The sequence below is a fragment of the Prionailurus bengalensis genome, chromosome B4 (assembly GCF_016509475.1).
Source record: "Prionailurus bengalensis isolate Pbe53 chromosome B4, Fcat_Pben_1.1_paternal_pri, whole genome shotgun sequence".
NCBI lineage: Eukaryota > Metazoa > Chordata > Mammalia > Carnivora > Felidae > Prionailurus > Prionailurus bengalensis.
Genome location: NC_057358.1, coordinates 93,349,604 through 93,361,611, shown reverse-complemented (window position 1 = coordinate 93,361,611; position 12,008 = coordinate 93,349,604). Strand labels below are relative to the sequence as shown.

General features: G+C 39.5%; 1 long non-coding RNA gene across 1 annotated transcript; it reads right to left on the bottom strand.

Annotated features, from left to right (window-relative positions):
- Positions 1-6,504: 6,504 nt before the first annotated feature.
- Positions 6,505-11,460, bottom strand: LOC122474001. Its single transcript, XR_006294770.1, has 2 exons — positions 11,353-11,460; positions 6,505-7,341 (listed from the first exon to the last, which is right to left on the bottom strand). It is a non-coding gene; the product is annotated as an uncharacterized LOC122474001 (long non-coding RNA).
- Positions 11,461-12,008: the final 548 nt, after the last annotated feature.

Below are 12,008 nucleotides of genomic sequence, written 5' to 3'. Positions count from 1 at the left end.
TGGAAGAAATAGTGTGCAGAGGAAATGGTTTGGGCTGCAGGGTCAGTAAGGATGGCTTTAGCTTCAAATGTCAGAAATCCCAATGTAATTGGTTTAAATGTGTGATCTACCATAACAAGAAATACAAGAGTATGGCATGTGAGGGTTGGTTAGTGTAGAATTTCAATGATAGCATCACAGGCCCAATTTCTCTCTCTACTGGCTCTGCCATCCTCAGCACGTTGGTCTGTTCATAGGCCAGTTCCTTGTGGTGAGATGGGTGTGGTGGTTCCTAGTGTCCCATTCGTACCTGATAATGGCCATTGAAGGGACAGACCATCTTATCCAGTATAGCTCTTCTTAAGAGTGAGTGTTCACTAACCTGAAGCACACAGCCGATTTTCCTTCACACTTCATTGGCCAGACTTGTGACATGCCCTGGGAATGGAAGATGTAATTGACTTAGACCAATTAGAATTTGCCCTCTGAGACTGAGTCCAGCCTCCTCCAAAGCACATGGACTACGATGTTGGGTTAATACAGAAACTAAATCTGGTTTCTTTGAGATTAGAAAGGAAGAAGGTACAGTGGAAAATGAATGTTGGGCCAGCTCCCACAGTGTCTGTCACCATCTCCCAGGAAGTCAGTGGCAAGTGCCACAACCCGAACTCAGGTTTCCTGATCTGTACCCAACTCTCTTCCAATAATTCTTACTGCCTCTCAACATTGGAGCCAGACTCAACACGTCCACCATCTAACTGTTCACCTTTCTACTCAGACTTGCTCCTTATCACATTTTCTTATGTACTGACCATTTTCTTCTAAAGGTGGGCTACCATTTTCTCCTGTTAGCCATTTTTGACTTGTCTCCTTATTCTCCATAGTTCATTTCCTAAATCTTATTTAATCATTCTATTAAAAAAATCTCGGGGCGCCTGGGTGGCGCAGTCGGTTAAGCGTCCGACTTCAGCCAGGTCACGATCTCGCGGTCTGTGAGTTCGAGCCCCGCGTCGGGCTCTGGGCTGATGGCTCAGAGCCTGGAGCCTGTTTCCGATTCTGTGTCTCCCTCTCTCTCTGCCCCTCCCCCGTTCATGCTCTGTCTCTCTCTGTCCCAAAAATAAATAAACGTTGAAAAAAAAAATTAAAAAAAAAAAAATCTCATACATTCACTGTTTTCTTTCCATCATTACTATTATCTCTGAGTGACATCTTTATTATATATGACTTGGATTATAATAGTCTGGTAACTGATCTTCCTGAACTGCCTCTCTTTCCACCTCTCATTTACTCTTCAAATCATTGCTATATTCATCTTCCTAAAATATTCTTCCTACCTTTGAAAAAACTTCTTTAGAAGGGTGCCCAATGAGACCAAGCTTTAATAGTTTTTTAAAATTAGAATAAGTTGTTATTTAAAAGTTGTCGGTAGCTTCTATTTCTAGTGTTAGAATTTATAAATTTCTTTGGGAAATTTATATCCTTTTACCTGAGAACAATCTCTAGAATGGTTTCTTTTAGATAGATGTAAGGCAAATAAGATGCCATTGTTTATTTTATTTTATTTTATTTTATTTTATTTTATTTTATTTTATTTTATTTATTATTTTTTATGTTTATTCATTTCCTGAGAGAGGGAGACAGAGTGTGAGCAGAGGAGGGGCAGAGCTCCGGGCTCTGAAATGTCAGGACAGAGCCCAATGTAGGGTTCGAACCATGAGATCATGACCTGAGCTAAAGTCGGATGAGCCACACAGGCGCCCCTAGATACCGCTGTTTACAGGAAAGTGTGTAACAGAACCTTTGTTTTATGTTGACAAATACTGCCTTCTGGGAGGTTCCAAAAAAAAAAAAAATAGATGGGTATATTTGCATAAGGTACAAGAAGCCTTCTGGGAAGTAGTGGATAAAGCTATGATACTCTCCTTTTTGAAGTTTAATATTATTAGAAAAGTATCAGATGAATTAAAATGGACCCAACTTAGGTCATTTGGCAAAAACATCAAATTACTTTGAAAAGTAACTTATCATAATAGGAAGGATAATCCAGAGTGATGACCAAAGCCATATGCAAAAGCTTAGAATAAGTTTGGGGAGGCCTGGTTCTAGAAGGGGCTGTCTGAGCTTAGTGGGGAGGCTTTAAAAATTGCTGCATGCATATATAAGTGTGTACACACACACACACACACACACACACACGAAGCCAAAGTCATAGAAGGGCAAATTTAAGGTCTAGTACTGAAGTGATTTGGGGGGCGGCATGTGTAGTTTCTAAGCTGTCCTAATACTGATGGAGAGCCATCTCCACTCATATTTGAGGAATTCTACCACCGTAGTGCTAGCAGCTATAAATCAGTACCTCATGTTTTTTGGGGGGGGGATTCTGGGATTTTGGAGTCACAGTTGTCTTGAAATCAGGCAAGAAAAGATATGAAGCTATCTGGATTGGGAAGAAAGAAGTAAAACTCTCTTTATTCAGAGACAACATGATCATTTACACAGGACATCCTATGTAACCTACAAAAGAGCTCCCAGAATTAGTAAGTGACTTTAGCAAGACTGTAGGATACAAAATTATATACAAAACTTCATTGGATTTCAATATATAGTACTAGCTATGAATAACCAGACATTGAAATATAAAAGTAACATAAAAATATAAAATATTTGGAGATTAATTTGAGAAAAAGTGTGAAAGATTGGTACATGGAAAATGATAAAACACTGGTGAGAGAAATTAAAGAAGATCAAAATACAGAGATATATTGTGTTTACAGATTGGAAGACTCAATATGGTTAGGAGAGCAGTTCTCTAAATTATTACATAGATTCAAAGCAATCCCAATCAAAAATCTCAGTGGTTTTTTTGGTAGAAATTAATAAGCTGATTCTAAAATTTATATGGAAATGCAAAAGATCTAGAATAGCTTAAATAATTCGAAATAAGAGAACCAATTTGGAGGACTTAAGCTACCTTACTTCAAAGCTTTTTATAACACTTTAGTAACTAAGACAATGTGGTATTGGCATCAAGGTAGACAAATAGATCAATGGAACAGAATAGAATCCAGAAATAGACCTACACATATATGGTCAATTGATTTTTGACAAGCGTATTTAGATGAAAAGGATAGTTTTTTCAACAAATGATGCTACAACAATTAGATATTTATCTGCCAAAAAACCACATTTCCGCCCCAAACCTCTTCAATTCGTATCTTGCACCAATACAAAAAAAATGAACTCAACATGGATCATAGAGTTAAATCTAAAACTATAAAACAAGAAGAGAACACAGGAAATCTTTGTGACTTGGCAAAGATTCCTTAAAGGCAAAAGCACAATGCATTAAAAAAAAAAAAGATACATGGGACTTCAGCAAAATTAAGAACTCCTACTCTTTAAAGCTAAAGACTGGGGAAAATATTTGTACATCATATATCTGATAAAGGGCTTATACACAGAATGCGTAAAGAACTCTGAAATCTCAGTGATAATAATAATTTTAAAACGGACAAAAGTTTTGAGCAGATACTTCATCAAAGAAGCTATAAAAGTGGCAAATAAAAAAACATGAAAGGTTTTTACTCATTGGGGAAATGCAAATTAAAACCATAATAAGATATCACTACACACCTATTGGACTGTCCAAAATTAAAAAGCGGTGACCATGCCGACCTTTCTCAAGGACGTGTAACAACTGAAATTCTCATATACTGCTGGCAGGAATGCAAAGTGATATACCATTTTGGCAAATAGTATGGCAGTTAATTAAAAAGCAACATAAACATAGTAGGTGACTCAGCCACTTCATGGCTAGGCATTAATCTAGGAGAAATGAAGGCATATGTTCCTACAAAGACTTGTATATGAATATTGAAAGTAGCTTTATTTGTAATAGCCCCAAACTAAAAACAATGCAAATGTCCATCAAAATGGTGAATGAAAAAACAAATATGGCATATCCATATAATGGAATACCACTTACTAGCAAAAAGGAACAAACTATTGATACACCCAACAATATGGATGAATCTCAAAAAATTGTGTTGAGTGAAAGAAGTCAGACTAAAGAGTCAATAGTGTATAATTCCATTTATACAAAGTTCTTGAAAGTGCCAATTAACCTACAGTGGCAGAAAGCAGATCAACAATTGCCTAGCGATGGGGCAGGAGGAAGAGATTACAAGGGGCACAGGGAAACTTTTGGGGGTGATTGATATGTTCATTATGTTGATTGTGGTGATGGTTTCATGGGTGTATATACATGTCAAAATTTACCAAATTATATGCTTTAAACATGCACAGTTAATTATATGTCAATTATACTTCAATAAAGCTGTTAAAAAAAGAGATATTTTAAATAGGTAAAAATAGGAAACGTTTGAAATACTAGTTGTACCTAGTGAGTCTATATTTCTCCAACTGACTAACCTCCAAACCCTTGGATCTGGCATTTGCTTTCTGTGGTCCAATCTCAGGCTAATACTCCTGCTGTATTTCCCACTGACATTTTGAATTTCAAAGGGGACTGTTTTCTGAAACGGTATTATCTTTTCTCATGCATTTCATTATCCTGGAATGGGCGGCTTACCATCTTCTGATCTCACATAGAGATAATCCCTCCTTCTTCTGAACCCCCATAATTCTTTGTACTTTATGGCACTCATCATATTCATCTTTATATTATAGCTTATAAATACATTTCTTACCTCCCCATAACAGTAAAAGATTCTTGAAGTTAGTGACCCACCCGTGTATCTATTATTCGTCCTAATACCATAATGGTGTCTTAGAGAATATCTTATAAATAGTCACTGTATATATGTATTTGTTTAACTGAGGATTTTTTAATACTGCTCAAAGACTAAACAACATTTTATCGTGTTTAAAAAATATGAAACTTTTCCTAATTGTGATGTATGCAATCTTTGTTCACATAAGATTGGGGAATATTTTTCCTTTGTTTAGGTTGTTTAATCTCTCAATCTATTGTGAATACCTTGTGTTTATCATCTTTAAGACATTTCTCATTACCTGAGTACCAGAAACTATTGTTTGTAGTAGATTTGTAATTGTTTAAGGATCTCCCACATAATGTACAAGGGTTGGGCAAAATGGCATATAGATTCAATGATTATAAAGAAAATAACAAAAGTCTGTTTCTGGAACATCTTCTTCCATTTTTGACCCCATGTTGAAATAATGAAACCCAAGTCCTATCTAAGAAATAGGCCAGTGATAAAACCTAAGAATAATTTTGTTGCGGAGTTAAAGTGAACAAGAAACTGGGCTAAGAGGAAAGCTTTATTTCAGTTTCAAATATCGGAAAAAACTGGGAAATTGGATAAAAGGAGTTCAGGAAATTGTACTGGATGAAAATGATGTTTTGTATTTGTTCTAACGTGAAAACATCTATTTCCCTCACACAGAGATGGATACGTAATGGTCTCAAATCTAATGGAAGTGCTCATTTCCAGGGGTATTGTAGTTCTGAAATGGGTTTGTTTGAGGATTCTAGGTCTAATTTCATATCATTAAACTCTGAAATTACAGAAGCCTTTCCAAAGTAATCCTTGAGCCTCAAAACGGCCTCATGGTGCACCACGAGCGTGTTGTGTACAAAGTCTGAAGGGCTTGTAATACAATCCTCCTTCTGGTAGCGACCAGTGCTGTGCTCGGTTCTTGCCTTTCCCATGGGCTGCATTTCTCAGTGTCAGAGCTCAGCCCGGGTGCTGGAGTGGCAGCCGCTAAAGGTTTCTAAAGCCGATAACAGGGCAGAGGTGACAATGTCAGGGTTTGGATGAGACCTGGGTTTGAATACTAGTTCCATTACATATGAGCTCTGTGGCCCGGATCCAGCCTGCTCGCTTCCTGAGCCTAAATGTCCCCATCTGCCAAAAGGGTACCATGAATGTCAAGACCTAGCATGGTGCCTCGACATGTGTGCGTGTGGTTAGTTTTATTAGCAACGAGAAATTGTCTTAGTTTTACTTCAAGAAAATAGTCTTAGCCTCGTGCTAAGGATAATTTTAGAAAATGAGAGTGTGAATGTGGGCATTTTTCTTAGAAACAGTTCTAGAGGAAATTTGGTGGCTGTGTATCTAGTGTTAAAAGGCCTACCCAACCTTGTCTAAGAGTCACAATGTCAATGCCTTCAAACAGATACTCAAATGGTGTTATGGAACCCCAGATATTGTCCACTCCATTCACTGTGGGCAGGAAGAGGGTCTATTTTTAAGGGGACAGAAGAAGACCATAACTGGCTAAAAATAGGGTTCTCCTGTCTTCCGTCTGTCACTTTCACCCTTCATTTTTCTGTCCACCCCCATGTTTCCTAAAGTCTCCTTATCATCTCTGTTCACTTTTCCCTCCTCTTTCTCTACTCTAGAAATGGTACATGTTATGAAAGAGAAAATTCTTGACACCATCCCCAGAAAGTCAGTGGTGGGGGTAATGCATTTTTAATCCTGAACACCTGGCCTCCTTTTATTTGGCTGCCAGAATGAGGAGGTTTTTTGATTATTCAAAGAAGTCCTTTTGCTGGTGTTCACAAATGACTAAAAAGGTTAATAAATTTCAGAATCTGCCTGGTAATCCAGGGAGATAGAACTCTGCAAACACAGACTTTTCCTTTTAGGTTGAATCTGACATTATGAAAAGCTCCCCGTGCCTTTCCACACTCGAAGTATTTATCCAGGCGTTAAACACTGAGCAGCAAAAGCGTAGCAAGGGAGCTAACATTAATTGTGGGTCCACTTTGCAGAAGGTTTCTCACATTATCTCATGTAGTCTTTGTGACGATCCCGGGGGGCAAGCATCACCATTTCCATATTTCATAGGTGAGGGCGCCAGGGGGCTTCAACATGCCCTGCCGGGGTGGGACTTGCTCCAGTGCAGTTTCCCTAAGCACTGGTGAACCCTTGCAAGATTTAGCCATCGTCTGCAGCTGATCCCCTCACCCCAGTCATGGTATCCTGCTGTAACACCTTGATACAAGTGCTCTTCGCGCACCATGCAGTGCCAATTATGGCAACACGTAGCTCCCAATTTCAACCACCGTGTGTGGCCAGTCAACTCTTGGGGTGTCAAGGGCAGAGTCCATCTTTCTAGGGAAGAGGGCTTTGAAATTGACATCCCCTCCCTCAGCAGTGCAAGCGCAGCATCTGTGTCCCTGAATCTCTTTCATCTGCTCTGATTACACAGAGGCAGGTCTGCAAGTCCCTTATGTTGGCTGGGGTGGTGAGGTAGTGTGTGTGGGATGATGGCGGGTGGTAACGCCAGTTACCTGTCAGTGGTGCCTCTCAGTAAAGGCGGCAGGGCAGCGGCAGGAGTACTTGGTGGTTTTGGTCTTCAGTTATGATTCTGAGAAAATGAGAACATCATTTACACATAGATTATCAAATTGAATCCTTTTAACAACTCTGTGAGGAAGGTTCAATTATGATCCCGGGGTAATGTAGTGATTACGAATAAATACGGGCTTGGGTTTGAATCACTGCTCTGATACTGTCAGTGGTAAGTTCAGGACTTGACATCTGTGTGACTTTCACCTTCCCGTGCCTTGGCTTCCTCTCTGTATGACAGGAAGAATAACACCACCTACCTTATACTGTTGTGAAAAGCAAATGAGGCAACCTATATGGTAGTAAGTGCTCTATAGGTGGTCACTCTTGTTATCTCCATTTTCCGGATGAGGAAACTCATACCCAGATGGGTTAGATAACTGCCCAAAGTCACAGAGCTAACAAGTGCTTTCAAAACCCATGCTGTCAGCCATTACTCCATGGCAGTGCTTCTTAGCCTTTTTCACATCCCGGCACACATGGAAAATAATATTACTCATACGACATTGCGGGGAGTGAGTGGGACAACTCAAGGCTTGAGGCGATTGGTCTGGCGGGCTCTGGCCATCCCCAGTTCCTTCGGTCAGCTGGTACTCTGCTGTACTGAAACAGGTGCCAAGGATGTCAGGTAAGTCTTCCTAGAGAAAATGCTGTTTTCAGTATAGCTTGAACAGTTAGTAAAGTTTAGTAGTGAAAGCGGGGCGGCGAAGTTGGGTGAGAGGGACTGCTTAATTTTCTCTTCTGGAAAATGGAGATCACAATACTACCTATTATACAGAAAAACTAAATGAAGGAATGTATATGGAAAGACTTTGCAAAATGTGATATCAATTTTAGCTGTTACTATTTCTAAGGAAAATGCACAAAATATTTGAAATCATAAGAGTGATTTAGGCATAGTGGTTACAGAAATGGAACATTTCTACCAAACAGTCACTTGAGGGAAGTTAGAGTTTTGAGACGACCTTCCTCTTGCCCTCCTTCCCTCCCTTACTTCCTTTACTTATCTTTAACCAAATAAAAATGGATGTTAGCTTCCTCCAAGGTTTGTTATGAGGCTTACCCTATTTTCATCCAGTAACTAAAGCAAGTAGGAATAAGTTCAAGAATCCTATAAAACTAAGTCAAGTGATCTCTGAAAGTCAGACTCATTAGCTTTATCTGAGGTAATGGCATGGCAGACCATCTCCATGATGTCGTCCCAGCACTTCTTTGGTGAGGACTTGTTCTGACAGGCAAGGCAGCCAGGTATAAGCTGGACCCAGAAACAAAGCTTTAATCATTAGAGGGGGGAGATTTGGAGCTGTCAGTCAGCTTGTCTCCTGCCCAGGGCCTGATGTCACCTGAGTCCTATGGAAAGGTTGTGAGTAAAGCTTGAAAGGGCCACCACACTGACTATATTGTCCATCTGTGGGGCCCAAGGATGTCTGCCTTGGTCCTGGCTCTCTGAGAGAGGAGGTCAGGAAAGGAAGAGAGACATTCTTCCCAATTGTTCAATGTAACACCAAAATAGCCTTGTCATCCTGACATCAGCTCCATGGCATCAGCTGTGGAGGCAGATGGCAATGCCTGCTGGACACGGTGAACAGTGAAAGAATTTAGGCAATGGGAAGAGAGTAGAGGGTACCATGTGAATGGCTACTAGACTTATTTGTCAGCATATGGGAAATGTTCATAGGAAGAATGATTGGAGGCAAAAAGTAGGAAAACATGGGTTACACATAGAACAAGGCAGTAACAAATCTTGGAGCGTTACCACAAGTCTTCATTGCTATTTCATTCCTGCACCCTTGAGCTACTTATACTTTGAGATCCAGGAGGAGATCTGGAGCCTAATTCATCTCCAAATATTACCCGTTTTAAGAAGTATTCTTTTAAAGGGTTCATGTAAAATTTGTTCAACTTTGACATTTTCTTTCCAGAGTTTACTGAAAAATTCAGTCAAGTCACTTGCACAAATGCATCAATATTTTAAAAGCTACCAATCTTACACATAAAAAAGAAGACTCACAATCCTCGATAATCTTTAATGTAACACGCATTCATTATATATGAGCCCTCAAAGGGGAAACTCGCGTTGTTCAGAATCCTAAGTGCTACAGAATGGTGGCTTTGGGATAGTTAAATACCACATATTTGCTTTGTAAAACCACCATCAAATGACTTTAGCAGATTAACCCTGAAAGTCATCACGACTCTTTTGTCTTTAATAACAAGGATCAAGCAAAAGGAGAGTGTTTCCTCTGATGTGACATTCTTGTGGTCATAGCTTAACAAGATACCCTCCTTGAAATTTGACTCTGATGATGTTCCTCGGGCCTTGGAGAAGCTGACTCATTCTTTGTGGCTGATCCCAAATGTCACCTCCACTGTGAGCTAGGCCCAAACACCTCAAAAAGGATTAATTGCTCCCATGGAACTTGGTATATGTCTCTGTTATGGCACCATTATCACATGGTATCCTAGCTATTTTTGTGCTTGGTTACCCAATAAACTATGAGCTCCTTGGGAGTGGGGATGGTTTTTGGCACAGGAGGCACTTAACAGACAATTGTGGAATTAAAGAGAGTATCTTTCATCATTGATGCTATGTTTAAGATATAGATAAATTTATGCACTTGTACAAACAGAGTGAGAAAAAAATGTTCAAGGGGCTGTTGCCATCCAGATATAGAATTAAAAAAAAAAAATTTAGGAAGCTGTCATCTTAAAATCTCCTGAACTAGAGAGATTCAAGAAAGGTAAGCAATGTTCTGAGGTAAATGACTGAGTTAACAAATGAAAGAAGAATTTTCTGTTATCTAGTATGTGCTTGATTTACACCTATACTTAAAGCTAGAACTCAGGGGAAGGGAAGGAGTTGGGTTTGATATTTATTGAGTGACTTCTGTCTCCTAGGTTCTGTAATTGGAGGTTTCTGGTACATTTCACTTTATGTGCAACCACCCTATTGGTTGAGTCCTATCAGCTCCTTTTGTCAAATGGGGAAAACTGAGGGGTGCCTGGGTGGCTCAATCGGTTAAGCGTCTGACTTCAGCTCAGGTCATGATCTCACGGTTCGTTGGTTCGAGCCCCGCGTCGGGCTCTGTGCTGACAGCTCAGAGCCTGGAGCCTGTTTCAGATTCTGTGTCTCCCTCTCTCTCTGACCCTCCCCCGTTCATGCTCTGTCTCTCTCTGTCTCAAAAATAAATAAACGTTAAAAAAAAATTTGAGAAAAATGGGGAAAACTGAATTTTGGAGGTTCAGCAATGTGAACACAGTTGTTCTGTCTACTAAATGGCTGAATCAGAATTTGAACCCAAATCTGAAAAAAAATTCTTAGTATGTGTCTATATGTGTTTTAAAAAAAGGGAAGAATTGAATGGTTATTAAGATAATTCAGGGCAACCCTTACCTGTAGCCTACAATTTCCCCTCTTAAATAAATATCCAAGGAAGAGATTTGGGGGAGGGGCTTGAAGTAGGTAATAGATGTGGTGGGTAAGCTGGTGGACTCAGAGTCAGAAACTGGGTAAAGAGCCTGGTTCTGTCACATCCTACTGGTGTGACCTTGGGCCAATTATTTAACCTCCTTGAGCCTCAGTTTCTTTAACTGTAAGATGTGGAAATGGGTGGAGGGAAATAACCATTGTTTGTATGCTACAGGATGTTTTAAGAATAAAATGAGAGAACGTACTGAGCACCTAGACAAGCACTTGCCACTTGGCATTAGGGCTCAACACATTCTTATTGTAATTAGCCATATGTTCTATGTTTATTGCCCAAAGTCAACAGACAGTTGCTCATTTCTCTACTTAATGTTCAGTAGATGCAATCTCAGAGTAAGTGAAGAGAAGCCCACTGAATAATCTTTTCCCCTGTAATCTGCAGCCAGAGTATGGGGTTTGGAGTCATTTGATAGGAGTTTGATTCCTGGTTCTGCTTTGTGATCTTGGTGAGATAGGTTACTCAGTTTCTCTGAACGCGGTTTTCTTATCTGTAAAATGGCAACCAAAACTACACCTATCTAACAGAATTCTTGCCAGGCTCACCTGATAAGTACCAAGGTAAGGAGTACATGAAAGGGCACATAACCTGGTCTAAGAAGAACCAGCAGAGTCTTCTCGAAGGCAGTGAAGTCCAAGTGGACACCTAAAAAAGAGAAGAACCTTGAAAACCATGATACACACTTATGCCAATAATAATTATGTTATCATTTTATTAATATATATATACAGGTCTCCCTCAACTTATGACAGGCTGATGTCTCAATAAATCCACCACAAGTTGAAAATATCTTAAGTCAAAAGCATTTGATACATCTAACACATCTAACCTACTGAACATCACAGCTTAGTCTAGACTATCTTAAATGTGCTTAGAGCACTTATATTAGCCTACAGTTGGGCAAAGTCATCTAACACAGAGCCTGTTTTATAATAAAGTGTTGAATGTCTCATGTAACTTATTGAATACTGTACTGAAAACCAGAATGGTCGTATGGGTACAGAAGGATTGCAAGTGTATCAGTTGTTGACCCTGGCCATGGGCTGCCACGTGCTGGTGCCCACAATCATGAGGGAGTGTTGCACCACATATCGCTTGCCTGGGAAAATATCAAAATTCAAAATTTAAAGTACAGTTTCTACTAAATGTGTATTGCTTTCACACCATCATAAAGTAAAAAAAAATCATAAGTTGAACAATC